At 48.8% G+C, this 14,763-nt stretch overlaps 1 pseudogene; it reads right to left on the reverse strand.

Annotated features, from left to right (window-relative positions):
• Window positions 1-14,174: 14,174 nt before the first annotated feature.
• Window positions 14,175-14,293, reverse strand: LOC139280465 (5S ribosomal RNA; annotated as a pseudogene).
• Window positions 14,294-14,763: the final 470 nt, after the last annotated feature.

The raw sequence follows: 14,763 nt of genomic DNA on the forward strand, positions 1-14,763 counted from the left end.
TGGGACTCACTGCCTGAAAGGGTGGTAGAGGCAGAAACCCTCACCACATTTAAAAAGTACTTGGATGTGCACTTGAAGTGCCAGAACCTACAGGGCTAGGGACCAAGAGCTGGAAAGTGGGATTAGGCTGGATAGCCTCTTGTTGGCCGGCGAGAACACGATGGGCCGAAATGGCCTCCTTCTATGCCGTAAGTGTCTATGATTCTACGTGTGCAAAAAATTGAAAGGGCCACGCAGTCAGTTAAAGGGCCCTTGCACCCAAAAAAATAAAATTACAGGGAACATTGGATAGGGCACTGCAATCAGGTTTGTAGACAGCAAGTTTAGAATTGTAAGTCCTTCCAACTGATGGTGCATTTGTTAGGAGGTCTGAGGGGATGGTCCACAGTACACACTTTCGACTTTTATACCAGTAAAGGGCGCACTCTGCTTAATGTGAAGCATTTTGGCATTCAACAGACCGAACACATTCAGCTGCCGCACAGCACTGCTCCCGGTTTTCTTCTGCTTCCCCCAGGTTCTAATCTTGGCTCCTGCTCACCGTCCCCACCCCCCCAAAACTTCTGCTTTCCGCATCTCCCCATTCCAATAGTGCTTCTCGCCCCTCCCCCGCTGCCCCCCCCCCCCCCCAACCATCTCCCCACCACAAGTAAGCTAACTGCTCCTCGCTCAGCCCCTTCCCCCACAAGTGTTTGCATGGCTTCTGCCACGCTGCAGCCCACCACCCCCCCCCCCAGCAATACTGTATCTCGTACCTCCTCTCTCTCCATCTCCTAAACATTACTTTCCATCTTTGGTCAGATTGGGACAGCAAACCGAGGAAAAATCGTTCTTAAAGGCAGTGGTGGTGGCCAACGACAGGCCGCTTTCCGGCCTTCAAACCATCAGCAAGGCTGCTGAGACGACCAAGAGGAGAGTGTGGTGTAGTTTCTAGTTAGTGGGAGGTGGGACAACCATACCACAAGCTCCACCCACATAGGAACAGGAGGTGGCCACTCTGCCCCTCGAGGCTGTACCGCCACTCCACTGGATCGCGGCTAACCTCTCCCTCAACTCCATTTACCCGCCTTTTGTTCCCAGAGTAAAATCCTGACCCATGTTTTCCGATTGGCGAAGTCCACGCATGAGCGAGTGGTTGGGTTCTGGAAAGCCCGGCCTGAAAGGGCGGGGTGGAGGCAGACTCGACCAAAAGGGAGTTGGATAAGTATCCGAAGGAAAAATATTTGCAGGGCTACGGGGAAAGGGCGGGGGAGTGGGACTAGCTGAGAGTCGGGCACGGGCTCGACGGGCCGAATGGCCTTGTTCCATACTGTAAAGAAAACAAGACTTGCATTTATATAGCGCCTTTCACGACCACTGGACGGCTCAAAGGGCTTTACAGCCAATGGCGTCGTTTTGGAGTGTAGTCGTTGTAGTAATGTGGGAAACCATTCTATGATTCTATTCTATGAACACTTTGCATACTCATACTACGTTCCTCTGTGTGCTATTTTTAGGCTGGTGTCAACGGTTCATTTTAAATGGGTTATTGCCTGTCTAAAGAAAAAGTACTCGGAGGAGTGTAGTACGTGTGCACTACGCTTTTAGACATGAACCTCACTGGATAAACTTCGCTGCCCTTTAACTAAATATTGCAAGGACTAAATGGGTCCTGGCTGCCATATTTTTTTTTTGTTGCTTCATCCTTTTCCCCCAGTTTCCCCCCTCACCCACATCAAGGATTTGTGTTTTACTGTGCTACAGTTACACGGGAACAGGTCACTCTCCAGTAAAGGCCATGACCGCACCGACAGCCTCTTTAGGCTAATTGGGTCAGTCCATTTCGCAGCCCCTCCTCGCAAGGCTCGTTGAAGAAGAAAACTTGCATTTCTATAGCGCCTTTCACAACCTCAGGACATGCCAAAGAGCTTTACAGCCAATGAAGTACATTTGAAGTTTAGTCAATGGTGTAATGTGGGAAACACAGCAGCCAATTTGCACACAGCAAGCTCCCACAAACAGCAATGTGATAATGACCAAATCATCTGTTTTTTTGTGATGTTGATTGAGGGATAAATATTGGCCCCAGGACACCGGGGATAACTCCTCTGCTCTTCATCGAAATAATGCCACGGGATCTTTTACATCCACCTGAGAGAGCAGATGGGGCCTCGGTTTAACATCTCATCTGAAAGACGGCACCCCCGACAGTGCAGCGCTCCCTCAGCACTGCACGCCTAGATTTATGTGCTCAAGTCCCTGGAGTGGGACTTGAACCCACAACCTTCTGACTCAGAGGCAAGAGTGCTACCCACTGAGCCACAGCTGACACCACCAATGCAGGAGCAGGAACCCAAATGATTTTCCCTTTTGTTACAACACCTCCACCGCGGAAACTGAAATCAGCTAACTCAGCACAGACTCGGGATTGGACCAGTATCCTTCCTGGTCTATGTGCCTCAGCCAAACGGGACTGAAGCAGGAGACCTGCCTGATACCACAGTTAAAGAACTCCTCAATAAACAGGACATAGTGCCTGGATGTACACTTGAAGTGCTGTAACCAAAGGGCTACGGACCAAGAGCTGGAAAATGGGATTGGGCTGGATAGCTCTTTGTCGGCCGGCACGGACACGATGGGCCGAATGGCCCCCTTCTGTGCTGTAAGTTTCTATGATTCTATGGTAGCAGACTTGTGACTTCCTGTTACGTAGTCAGGGGCCCTTACTTAAATGTAGTTAGCACCAGAACCAATTTGATATTCTTTGTTTGTTCTCTGCGTTCATTATTTAGGCTTTACTTAATGAGGTCGGGGCACAGGAGCGGCGAGAGATCGTGGAGCGACGTGATCAGGGCCCAGGAGAACCGAGGACCCAGGGATAACACGGGCCAGCCCACACTGCGATATGTGTACGCACTAGGTCCATGCAGCAGAGCTGGTCTCCAGTCGTCTTGGTTAACCCTTGCCACTGGATAAAGGCCGAGCTCTGTCAAGCCCGTGTGGTGGCTGGTGTGCAATGGCCACCACACATTAAAAATATCCACGCACGGGCATCTTCCACCCTTCAACATATAGTTCAGGACCTCGAATATTAGGTCCTTCAATGAAACACCTGTGAACTCATCCCTTTTTGGCGTGGAAGCAAGTCATCCTCAATACGAGGGACCGCCGATGATAATGATGATGATGATGATGATCATGACTTAATGTAGTTATAATGTTTGCTTTTGCTTTCTTGTTTGAAATCCTGAGAGGTGGCAGGAGGGGGGCGGTGCCGTGTGTTAGTTGGTTGTTTGTGTTGCAGCTTAATAGCGTTCCTGCGGTTGCGAAGAGAATTGTGTTGCAGAATGGCACTGCTGACATACTGTCTGATAAGTGGTGGCATGGCCCTGACCTCTGACCCCTGCCTCACAAAGCCCAGAGAGCTCGACGTGAACCAGATACTGTTTCACTGTCCAACTGCGTTTCCATCACCATTGATCAGAAACAGACAATATTTCTCTGGCGTTAATCCTATTAATCTAAGGCATTGGTCTCACATAGGACATCTGCACACACACACATACACGGAATACATAATGATAAATGATGGGACACCTCCTGGTTTTAGGATAATATGCGGGACGTGAAAGGAGCCGCAATGCATTATTCTAAAAGCGTGATAGAGACAAGCTCCATCGATACTATCCGGGACAGATCAGCAGCCTGCTTTAGCTTTAGCCGAGACACCTGCCTGCATACAGATCCCCATTCTTTGTGTTACTCTTCAATCAAGTCCAGTTGTTCTGTGGAGAGAGCGGAACAGTCAAAGATCTGTGCACAGCCAAAGGGATTTACAGTGAACTGCTCTGCAGTGATTTATGTAAAGGGCTTTTCCAATTAGATGTGGGGGTGCACAACCCCAAATTGCCTGTATTTGTTTCCGGGAGTGTCTGTAGATGAGTTGCTTTCCTCTGCGAGCACCATCGAGGGCCATGACAGATCACGCTCGAGTGTTCCACCTAATCCAAACATTGTTACTTAAAAAAAAAGACAGAATGAATCTGAAGAATCCCTCAGAATTGGTCAGAAATTGCTTTCCTGATAGCCGTTTTTAGAGAAAATTTATAGCCAGAGACCGGCGGCCATGCTGGGAATGTTGATTTTAGCCGTGCGGCACAGGGGGAGAGAGTCTGCAATCAGAGGCGTTTGCAATCCAATATAGCGAGCGGCAAAATAAACTGAGAAAAGGGAAGGGTTCTAGGTGGCCAATTTGAGTGAGACTGGTTATTGTTAAGGTGACACGAGGGCCATGCAGTTCCTGTTGTTCAGGCAATACTAACAGGCCTAATCGGCCCCAATATGGAAAAGTAGGAATCGCTGCGCATTTTCCGACAGGAATGCGATTACATCACAGAATGTCCATTGCCCTTCATTAATGGGATTCCGGCCTGTTTCCAGCGGGGGCCTTCGCCATCCTCGTCGCCTTCCGAGCTAAAATGTTGGTCGGCAGGAGGAATGAATGTATTTGCTTCATGGGTTCAGGCCGGGGAGCGGAAGGAGCAGCATGGCGGCCTAGTCCAGCAGTCTGCACAGCCCCCGGCCTGCGAGCACCATCGGGGCAGGTCAGGGTGTGGAAGGAGCAGCATGGCGGCCTAGTCCAGCAGTCTGCACAGTGTGGCGGGGTACCACTCCAGGGAGCAGCACGTGCTGGAGCAGGAGAGCAACGGCAGCGAAGAGGGACATCACCAAGATCCAGGTCGGTGATTGGAGCGTGGGCAGGTACAGCAGGAGCGGCGAGGTCGGGGCGAAGGAGCGGCGAGAGACTGTAGAGGGATGTGATCGGGAGCCCAGGAGAGGCGAGGGCCCAGGGGCAGCACGGGCCCAGCCCACACTGCGATGTGTGTGCGCGCTCGGTCTGTGCAGCAGAGCTGGTCTCCAGTTAGTCTTGGGTAATCCTTGCCACTGGACCAAGACCTAGCTCTGTCAAGCCCGTGTGGTGGCTGGTGTGCAACGGCCACCCCACGTTAAAAAAATCCACCCACAGGCATCTTCCACCCTTCAGGATGTAGTTCAGGATCTGGTATATTAGGTCCTTCATTGAAACATCTGTGAACTTTTTGGCATGGAAGCAAGTCATCCTCGACTCGAGGGACTGCCTATGATGATGATGATGGTCTTTACTAAAGAATTCATTGCAACGCATTGTTTTGAGACGAGTAGCAAAAGGTTTAACAATTACGCTACACATTACCAGTTGATCCACCAGGCTCACAACCACCTGCCCCATCGTGGACCCCCCCGAACCCAACTGGCTGGGGTTTTATTGAGTCTTGTGAACATCACGTGACTGGCTAAGACACTCCCAACTCAACAGCTCTATAACTATTTTAAAGTCACGTTAATACAAGTGCCCCCTTATTAAAGGGGCATTAAAACTGACAAATTAAACAAATGAAACTTTTTCAACTATGGTCAGATTAAAATTTGGTTGCCAGGGGTGATGATGCACTCCAGTCCCTCCGGCGCCCACCTCTCGCGGAAGGCCGCGGGCGTACCGGTGGACACCGCGTGCTCCATCCCCAGGGACACCCTGGTGCGAACGTAACCGCAGAAGAGAGGCAGGCAGTCGGGCTGAACGTCCCCCTCAACCGGCTGCTGCCTGGACCAATTAATGGCCACCTTGGCCAGGCCCAGGAGCAGTCCTACGAGGAGGCCTTCCGACCTGCCCGCTCCCCTCCGCACCGGGTGTCAACAGCTCTACAAACCTGTGAGCATACTCACAAGCGCATACATTACAGCAGGTTCCCAACAGAAGCAGGGAGGACAATTTTTACTGTTTTGAATTTACTCGGCAGGCTGGGTTAAAATCACCCCCATTGTATCGGTTATCCTTGTCAGTGCAGGGGGGGGGGGGGGAGGGGAAATACAAGTTTAATGAGGAAATGGGGAGTTATCCCCAAGTCTAGACTGACTTGTATACTGGCTTTGGTTACTAATCTTCGGCTTTGAAAATTGCAAGTATCTGAACATTTGGGCCCGTGTTGTGGATTGAAGCTAACCCTTCCCTCCCCAACGTTATTCAACTCCAGTATTTATTGCAGCCGCAAAATCTAAATTCGATTCTCTGAGAAAAAGAAAGACATCCCAAAGTGCTTTACAGCCAATGAAGTACTTTTGGAATGTAGTCACTGTTGTAATGTGGGAAACGCGGCAGCCAATTTGCGCACAGCAAGCTCCCACAAACAGCAATGTGATAATGACCAGATAATCTGTTTTAGTGATGTTGATTGAGGGATAAATATTGGCCCCAGGACACCGGGGATAACTCCCCTGCTTTTCGAAATTCGTCCACCTGAGAGAGCAGACGGTTTAACATCTCATCCAAAAGATAGAACCTCTGACAGTGCAGCACTCCACTGGAGAGTCAGCCTAGGCCATTCCTAGCACAGGATACAACTCCTTCACCAAGGTGGCATTTTGCACTAGACATGCCTTAAACCATATGTAATGTATGCACCTGTGAGCATACTCAATCCCTGGAGTGGGACTTGAACCCACAACCTTCTGGCTCAGAGGCTCAGAGGCCAGTGTGCTTCCCACTGAGCCACAGCTGACACTGAATGGTGCTAAAGTGTTGCTAAAGTATTGACAAAGTGTCATCGAAAGTCTCCTGATGTGTTTCAGAGGTTGGCTTCACAGCGAGAGCAGCAAGTGAACATGCAATGGCGAGTATCCCTTCAAGTCGAGCTCGAAATCGACACCAGCGCCGTGTGTACTCCCAACTGGTCACTGTTAGGGAAGGGCGTTAAGACATGCACAAGCCACCAAAACGCCATGCAGCCTATTTTATAGGCAGCCAATTTAAGAGACGATCGGCCACTTAGTGAGACTTTGGGCGGCCGCTCCTAGCACAGGCTTCAACTCCTTCACCAAGGTGGCGTCTTGCGCTAAACATGCCCTAAACTGCGTGTAATGTATGCACCTGTGAGTATGCTCACAGGTTAGTAACGCTGTTGCATTGTGAGTGGCTTAGCTAGTCACATGATGTTCATAAGGCTCAATAAAACCCCAATTAGTTGGGTCGAGGTCATCCACGATGAGGTGTGCAGTTGTGAGCCTGGTGGATGAACTGGTAATGTGCAGTGTGATCGTTCAACCTTTGTTAAGAAACCAACTAGTTCTTAATAGCAATGTGTTGCTATGAATTCTTAAGCAACGAACCCATGAAGCAAATACATTACAGCGCGTTTCAGCTTGTCACCATCTTGTCCCCTTCAGAGAATCATTCGAGCCCGAGCAGGCTGCTGAAAATCGCCCCCCCCATACTCTATTGAGCAAGGACGGTCTACGGTGGAGCTTATACAGGCACTTCTATCTCTTACAGCTGCCCTCTGTGTGACCAGAGTGAAGAGGTTTCAGGCCATAGAATCCACATTAGACAGGATTGAGAAAGCTGGGGGACAAATTCAGTCAGGCGACACTCCTGGAGCGGAGCCTTGGGCGATAGGCGCACGGAATGGAAGTCGGAGATGTCGGCCTAGGTTTTGTCGTCTGGGAGGTACCTGCGTATCGCTGGTGGAGCGAGCTTTGCACATGCCTTCCTCAGTGACCAAGTGGCGGGCGACAATAGCGAGATAACATCATCTACTAGAAAGCCCACTGGTTACACGTCCCTTGTCCACAACTGGGGTTCCAGGACCTGATTCTGGCAAAAGTGGGGTCTGTGTTTACTTTAACGCCGGTTTTTCCAGTCAAGAAAAGCAGCAAAGTTAAAATGGGACTTTATTTGACCAACGCAGGGATTCACTTACAGTTGGTGCCAGCTGTGACTCAGAGGGTAGCACTTGTGCCTCTGAGTCAGAAGGTTGTGGATTCAAGTCCCAATCCAGGGACCTGAGCACATAAATCTAGGCTGACACTCCCACTGCAGTGCTGAAGGAGTGCTGCACTGTCGGAGGTGCCGTCTTTCAGATGAAACATTAAATAAACCGAGGCCCCGTCTGCTCCCACAGGTGGATGTAAAAGATCCCATGGCACTATTTCGGAGAGGAGCAGGAGAGTTATCCTTGGTTAATCCCGCAATCAACATAACAAAAACAGATCATCTGGTTATTATCACATCATCACATCGGTGTGTGGGAGCTTGCTGTGCGCAAATTGGTTGCTGTGTTTCCAGGGATGAGGGGGTTGACTTATGAGGAAAGGTTGGAGTAGGTTGGGCCTCTACTCATTGGAGTTCAGAAGAATGAGAGGTGATCTTATCGAAACATATAAGATTCTGAGGGGGCTCGACAAGGTGGATGCAGAGAGGATGTTTCCACTGATGGGGGAGACTAGAACTAGAGGGCATGATCTTAGAATAAGGGACCGCCCATTTAAAACTGAGATGAGGAGAAATTTCTTCTCTCAGAGGGTTGTAAATCTGTGGAATTCGCTGCCTCAGAGAGCTGTGGAAGTTGGGACATTGAATAAATTTAAGACAGTTTCTTAAACAATAAGGGGATAAGGGGTTATGGGGAGCGAGTGGGGAAGTGGAGCTGAGTCCATGATCGGATCAGCCATGATCGTATTAAATGGCGGAGCAGGCTCGATGGGCCGTATGGCCTACTCCTGCTCCGATTTCTTATGCTCTTATTACAACAGTGACTTCACTCCAAAAGTACTTCAGTGGCTGTAAAGCACTCTGAGAGGTCCGGTGGAGGCCGCCCAGGAATTTCTGGGCTCTGATCGCGATTCTTGTTCTTCTCCAGGGCAGGTCCCAACAGGCGCAATGTGGCTGACACTAGCATGCACAGCCTGGGACGTGAGATCAGGTTGCTGCATGCGCCAGCACGCTGCTTAAATATTGTCCATGCCCATTCATGGAATTGGCCATTTACGTGTAATATTATTCAGACAATGTATGTGATTGTTGGGTCTATCCATTTCCACAGATGGAACAAAGTGCTACTGCGCTCGAGGATTAGAATATTGTCTGTGTCTCGTGTAATGTGACCATTTCCCAACTTTGAATGAAGGACAGTGTGTGACGTGTCATAGAATCACAGAAATTTATGGCCCATCGTGACTGTGCCGGCCAAAAAGAGCTATCCAGCCTCACCCCACTTTCCAGCTCTTGGTCCGAAGCCCTGTAGGTTACCACACTTCAGGTGCACATCCAATTTTTAAATGCGATGAGGGTTTCTGCCTCTACCACCCTTTCAGGCAGTGAGTTCCAGACCCCCACCACCCTATGGGTGAAGAAATTTCCCCTCAAATCTCCTCTAATCCTTTAACCAATTACTTTAAATCTATGTCCCCTGGTTGTTGACCTCTATGCTAAGGGAAATAGGTCCTTCCTATCCACGCTATCTAGGCCCCTCATCATTTTATCTTCCTCTATTCCCCCCATAGGATTCACGCAGTGGCATAGAAACATAGAAACATAGAAAATAGGTGCAGGAGTAGGCCATTCGCCCCTTCGAGCCTGCACCGCCATTCAATGAGTTCATGGCTGAACATGCAACTTCAGTACCCCATTCCTGCTTTCTCGCCATACCCCTTGATCCCCCTAGTAGTGAGGAGTATCTAACTCCTTTTTGAATATATTTAGTGAATTGGCCTCAACAACTTTCTGTGGTAGAGAATTCCACAGGTTCACCACTCTCTGGGTGAAGAAGTTTCTCCTCATCTCAGTCCTAAATGGCTTACCCCTTATCCTTGGACTGTGACCCCTGGTTCTGGACTTCCCCAACATTGGGAACATTCTTCCCGCATCTAACCTGTCTAAACCCGTCATAATTTTAAACGTTTCTATGAGATCCCCTCTCATTCTTCTGAACTCCAGTGAATACAAGCCCAGTTGATCCAGTCTTTCTTGATATGTCAGTCCCGCCATCCCGGGAATCAGTCTGGTGAACCTTCGCTGCACTCCCTCAATAGCAAGAATGTCCTTCCTCAAGTTAGGAGACCAAAACTGTACACAATACTCCAGGTGTGGCCTCACCAAGGCCCTGTACAACTGTAGCAACACCTCCCTGCCCCTGTACTCAAATCCCCTCGCTATGAAGGCCAACATGCCATTTGCTTTCTTAACCACCTGCTGTACCTGCATGCCAACCTTCAATGACTGATGTACCATGACACCCAGGTCTCGTTGCACCCCTCCTTTTCCTAATCTGTCACCATTCAGATAATAGTCTGTCTCTCTGTTTTTACCACCAAAGTGGATAACCTCACATTTATCCACATTATACTTCATCTGCCATGCATTTGCCCAATCACCTAACCTATCCAAGTCACTCTGCAGCCTCATAGCATCCTCCTCACAGCTCACACTGCCACCCAACTTAGTGTCGTCCGCAAATTTGGAGATACTACATTTAATCCCCTCGTCTAAATCATTAATGTACAGTGTAAACAGCTGGGGCCCCAGCACAGAACCCTGCGGTACCCCACTCGTCACTGCCTGCCATTCTGAAAAGTCCCCATTTACTCCTACTCTTTGCTTCCTGTCTGACAACCAGTTCTCAATCCATGTCAGCACACTACCCCCAATCCCATGTGCTTTAACTTTGCACATTAATCTCTTGTGTGGGACCTGGTCGAAAGCCTTCTGAAAGTCCAAATATACCACATCAACTGGTTCTCCCTTGTCCACTCTACTGGAAAGATCCTCAAAAAATTCCAGAAGATTTGTCAAGCATGACTTCCCTTTCACAAATCCATGCTGACCTGTTACAAAATGCCACGTTTCCTCTCTCAGCCAAGAGGGCAGACCAGTCTACAGAGCAACGTTTTCCACAGCTGCCTTCAACATGGTACTTGGATAGTTAATTACTGTAATTATTAAAGTAATCAATGCAGTTCAATTGCCACATAAATTAGTCGTCACAGCTCCACCACACTAAGCATTGCATTGATTACTGACTTTAACATTAGTTTTCGGCAACTGTCTGGTATGGCAATGCAACTTCGTTCAATACAGAAACTGCAGCGAGCAAAGCTTATTAAACGTCAGTAAAATAATGTTCTAGTCTCCTACAGCCATGTTTCATTCGTCCAACCCCATTTGTCAAAAAGACAAGGGGGCCGATTTCCAGCACCGCTGGCTGGAGGCTGGTCTGTCCCCGACAGTGAGTATGATGAACCTGAAAAAAAGGTAAGTGAACATTTTAATACTTTTTTTCAACAGCATGGGGTCCCCTGATGGTCTCTGGACACTTGTAACATTTTTTGCTGTTGTTTTTTTTTCAGCTCTTCGACCCTCCGTGGGGCCCGACTCCATCCTCGGCGGCACTTGGGCGGCAAGCGCCTCTGCCGCCGAGAATGGGACCTCCCGCCCGCTGCCGCCCAGATTGGCGGCGTACGGCGTCCATTTGCTGGCCGCCGACTTTCGAGGGACCTCGGCCATGAATATCCCGCCCACAGTACCGTCCGGTACCTTGGCGGCCATCGGCGGCACTTTGGGCGGCACGTGGGCGGGCGGGGGCCTTGCTGAAAATCGGCCCCAAAGATACCAATACAAAAGCAAAATACCGCGGATGCTGGAAATCTGAAATAAAAACAGAAAATGCTCGAAATCTCAGCGGGTCAGGCAGCATCTGTGGAGAGAGAAACAGAGTTAACGTTTCAGGTCGATGACCTTTCGTCAGAACTGGCGAATGTTCGAAAGAACAGATTCTTAAGGAGCGCTGAAAGGGGGGAGGGGAGGAAAGAACAAAAAGGGAAGGTCTGTGATAGGGTGGAAGACAGGAGAGATTTGAGAGACCAAAGTGGGCCGACTTGAGATGGCAATGGCAGAAGTTAGAGAAAGATTTGTCTGGACAGGGTGTGAATGGCAGGATAATTACCAGCTGCCATGGGAAACACAGAGAGAGAAAAAATACATCAGAGCAAAATACAAAAGAGACAAAGATACCAGATGGCTGGTTAACAAGGTACATGTTTCTACAGAAGGGATTGGATATATGTACACAGTCATTTACATCGACTGAAAAATCAGACAACGATTGAAGTTCAGTGCAGCCTTTGTTGTGAGACACAAACATGAACACGTGTTCTATGCCGTAACCACCTTCTGCACATAATCAGTGCACTTTCCCTCACACAGTGCAATTGGTTTATCATAATCGTGTGGGCAGCCATCATCATCTCTGCCCCCTGTCATCTGCTGGCATTTTAATCAAATGTTGGTTGTTTGAAAATATCCCCATATTCTCTTACTCCCATCTACCTCATAAGAATTAGGAGAAGGAGTAGGCCATAGGGACCTTCGAGCCTGCTCCGCTGTTTAATAAGATCATGGCTGATCTTTGACGTCAACTTAACTTTCCCGCCCAATCCCATATCCCTTGATTCCTCGAGAGTGCAAACATCAATCTATTTCAGCCTGGAATATATTCAATGACTTAGCATCCACAGCACTTTGGGGTAGAGAGTTCCAAAGATTCACAACCCTCAGAGTGAAGAAATTCCTCCTCATTTCAGTCTTAAATGGCCGTCCCCTTATCCTGAGACTGTGCCTCCTGGTTCTAGACTCTCCAGCCTGGGGGAAACAACCTCTCAGCATCTACCCTGTCAATCCCCCTCAGAATCTTGTATGCTTCAATGAGAAATACCTCAAAATATTGATCAGTCAACCACCTATGCTAAGTACTGCTCGAATGACACTAACAAATGTAAAAGATCAAGGAAAGACCACTGGTCCATCGAGCCCGTTCTAGCCTGACATGGTGTGAACACCATGCACTCCCCCTCCCTTCAGTCACGGAATCTCGTGGAAGGGAAAAGATAGAGAAAAAAACCTCTGGCCACATTAGGAACAAAACATCGAGTTAACCCACCCACCTTCTGTAACTCAAGATGTCTTCCACTTGCAAGAACTCATCCAGCTTCCTGTTGAGGAGCTGGAGTGAACACACAATCAGCACATGTACTGGCAACCTATTGCAGAAATCGACAACTCTCTGTGAAAAGAATTACTTCTTGGCATCTAACCTAACTCTGTGCTATCTCTGTAATCTCCTCCAGCCCCACAACCCCCCGAGATATCTGCGCTCCTCTAATTCTGCCCTCTTGAGCATCCCTGATTATAATCGCTCAACCACCGGTGGCCGTGCCTTCTGTTGCCTAGGCCCCAAGCTCTGGAACTCCCTGCCTAAACCTCTCCGCCTCTCTACCTCTCTCTCCTCCTTTAAGACGCTCCTTAAAACCTACCTCTTTCACCTGCATTAATTTCTATTTATGTGGCTCGGTGTCAAATTTTTTATCTCATATACTCCTGTGAAGCGCCCTGCATTAAAGGCGCTATATAAATACAAGTTGTTGTTGTTTTTTCTTCAATGTACTGATGCCCCCTCGTCCTTCTCTGCCTATCCAGCTTAACTAATCTGCCAGAACTGAATACCTTCATTATTTTAAAGACTTCAACCATATCCCCTCAAAGCTTGCTTTCAGAGTAAAAAGCTTCAGTTCCCGAAGCCAATTCTGGCAGTGTTTTCCAAAAATGTAAATTTTCAGTGTCAGTGGAGACTATTCAAGATCATGTGTGTGGGGGTTGTCACGGTCTCTGGCTTTAACTCCGGTGGGAGGGCGACAGAACCCCAGACAGGGCGACCATTTAGGACTGAGATGAGGTTAAACTTCTTCACTCAGAAGGTGGTGAATCTTTGGATTTCTCTACCCCAGGGAGCTGTGGAGGTTCAGTCTTTGAGTATATTCAAGACAGAGATCGATAGATTTTTGAATATTAAGGATATGGGGACAGTGCAGGAAAGTGGAGTTGAGGTTGAAGATCAGTCATGATCTCATTGAATGGCGGAGCAGGCTCGAAGGGCCGAATGGCCCACTCCAGCTTCTAATTCTGGTGATCTTATGTTATCTGAAGAGAAACCATGTGAATGGGCGAACCGTCACAGCATTTCATGGCCAATGTTATCGTAAGAACAAAGGGATATAATATGGATGCGTTTAAATTCGTAGCCAATCTTTCCAATTCACAAACACCAATTCTCTTAGCCAAAAGGCCGAGAGCCACTGCACCGTTCCTGGAAGTACTGCAATACCAGGTTCATGCCATGGAGGTGGATGGGTCAGGCCCCCCACACACCTCTGTGGAGGTGGATGAGTCAAACCACCCCACCCACCTCCTCAAATAATTCACCCAACATGGGGCTCGAACCCACGGTACAGAGATTAAGAGTCGAATACGCTACCGACTGAGCTAGCTGAGCCTCCTACTGCACCTGGTATTCCCAGGCAGTCTCCCATCCAAGTACTAACCAGGCCTGACTCTGCTTAGCTTCTGAGATCAGACAAGATCAGGCACTGTCAGACTAGTATGGCCATAGGCAAATGTTTCCGCCCGGTTATTTGTACTAACTGAATGGCAGCTGTTTCTCTGATTGGCTCTCCATTATCATATGACCTACTGCTGATTGGTCCCCTTGGAGGATAAGTCACACCCTGAAGTTTCTCTGGAATGCGTAAATGGAACCGCCCAGCCAAACTTTGCACATTGTAACACGATCCATTTTGAATTCAGAAGTCAGAGAGGACACATCCCTTCCCCAGCCAAAGTCCCTTACCCCAGCACGTGGTGAGTCCCTTACCCAAGCACAAGTGCATGACGTTACCCTCCCCTGCTTGCACCTTCCCTCCTCCCACCCCCCGCACCCCATCCCCCCCGGCCTGCAGCTTCCCCCCCCAGCCATAGATGGGGCATTCTGTGCAGATTGTTAACAGGTTTATTGGGTATGAAGTGAATAGTGACAGTGTCGTGACTTCTGGATTTCTGAATATGATCCGTCTTCCCTGAGTTTC

Source organism: Pristiophorus japonicus, chromosome 14 (assembly GCF_044704955.1).
Source record: "Pristiophorus japonicus isolate sPriJap1 chromosome 14, sPriJap1.hap1, whole genome shotgun sequence".
NCBI classification, from domain to species: Eukaryota; Metazoa; Chordata; class Chondrichthyes; family Pristiophoridae; genus Pristiophorus; species Pristiophorus japonicus.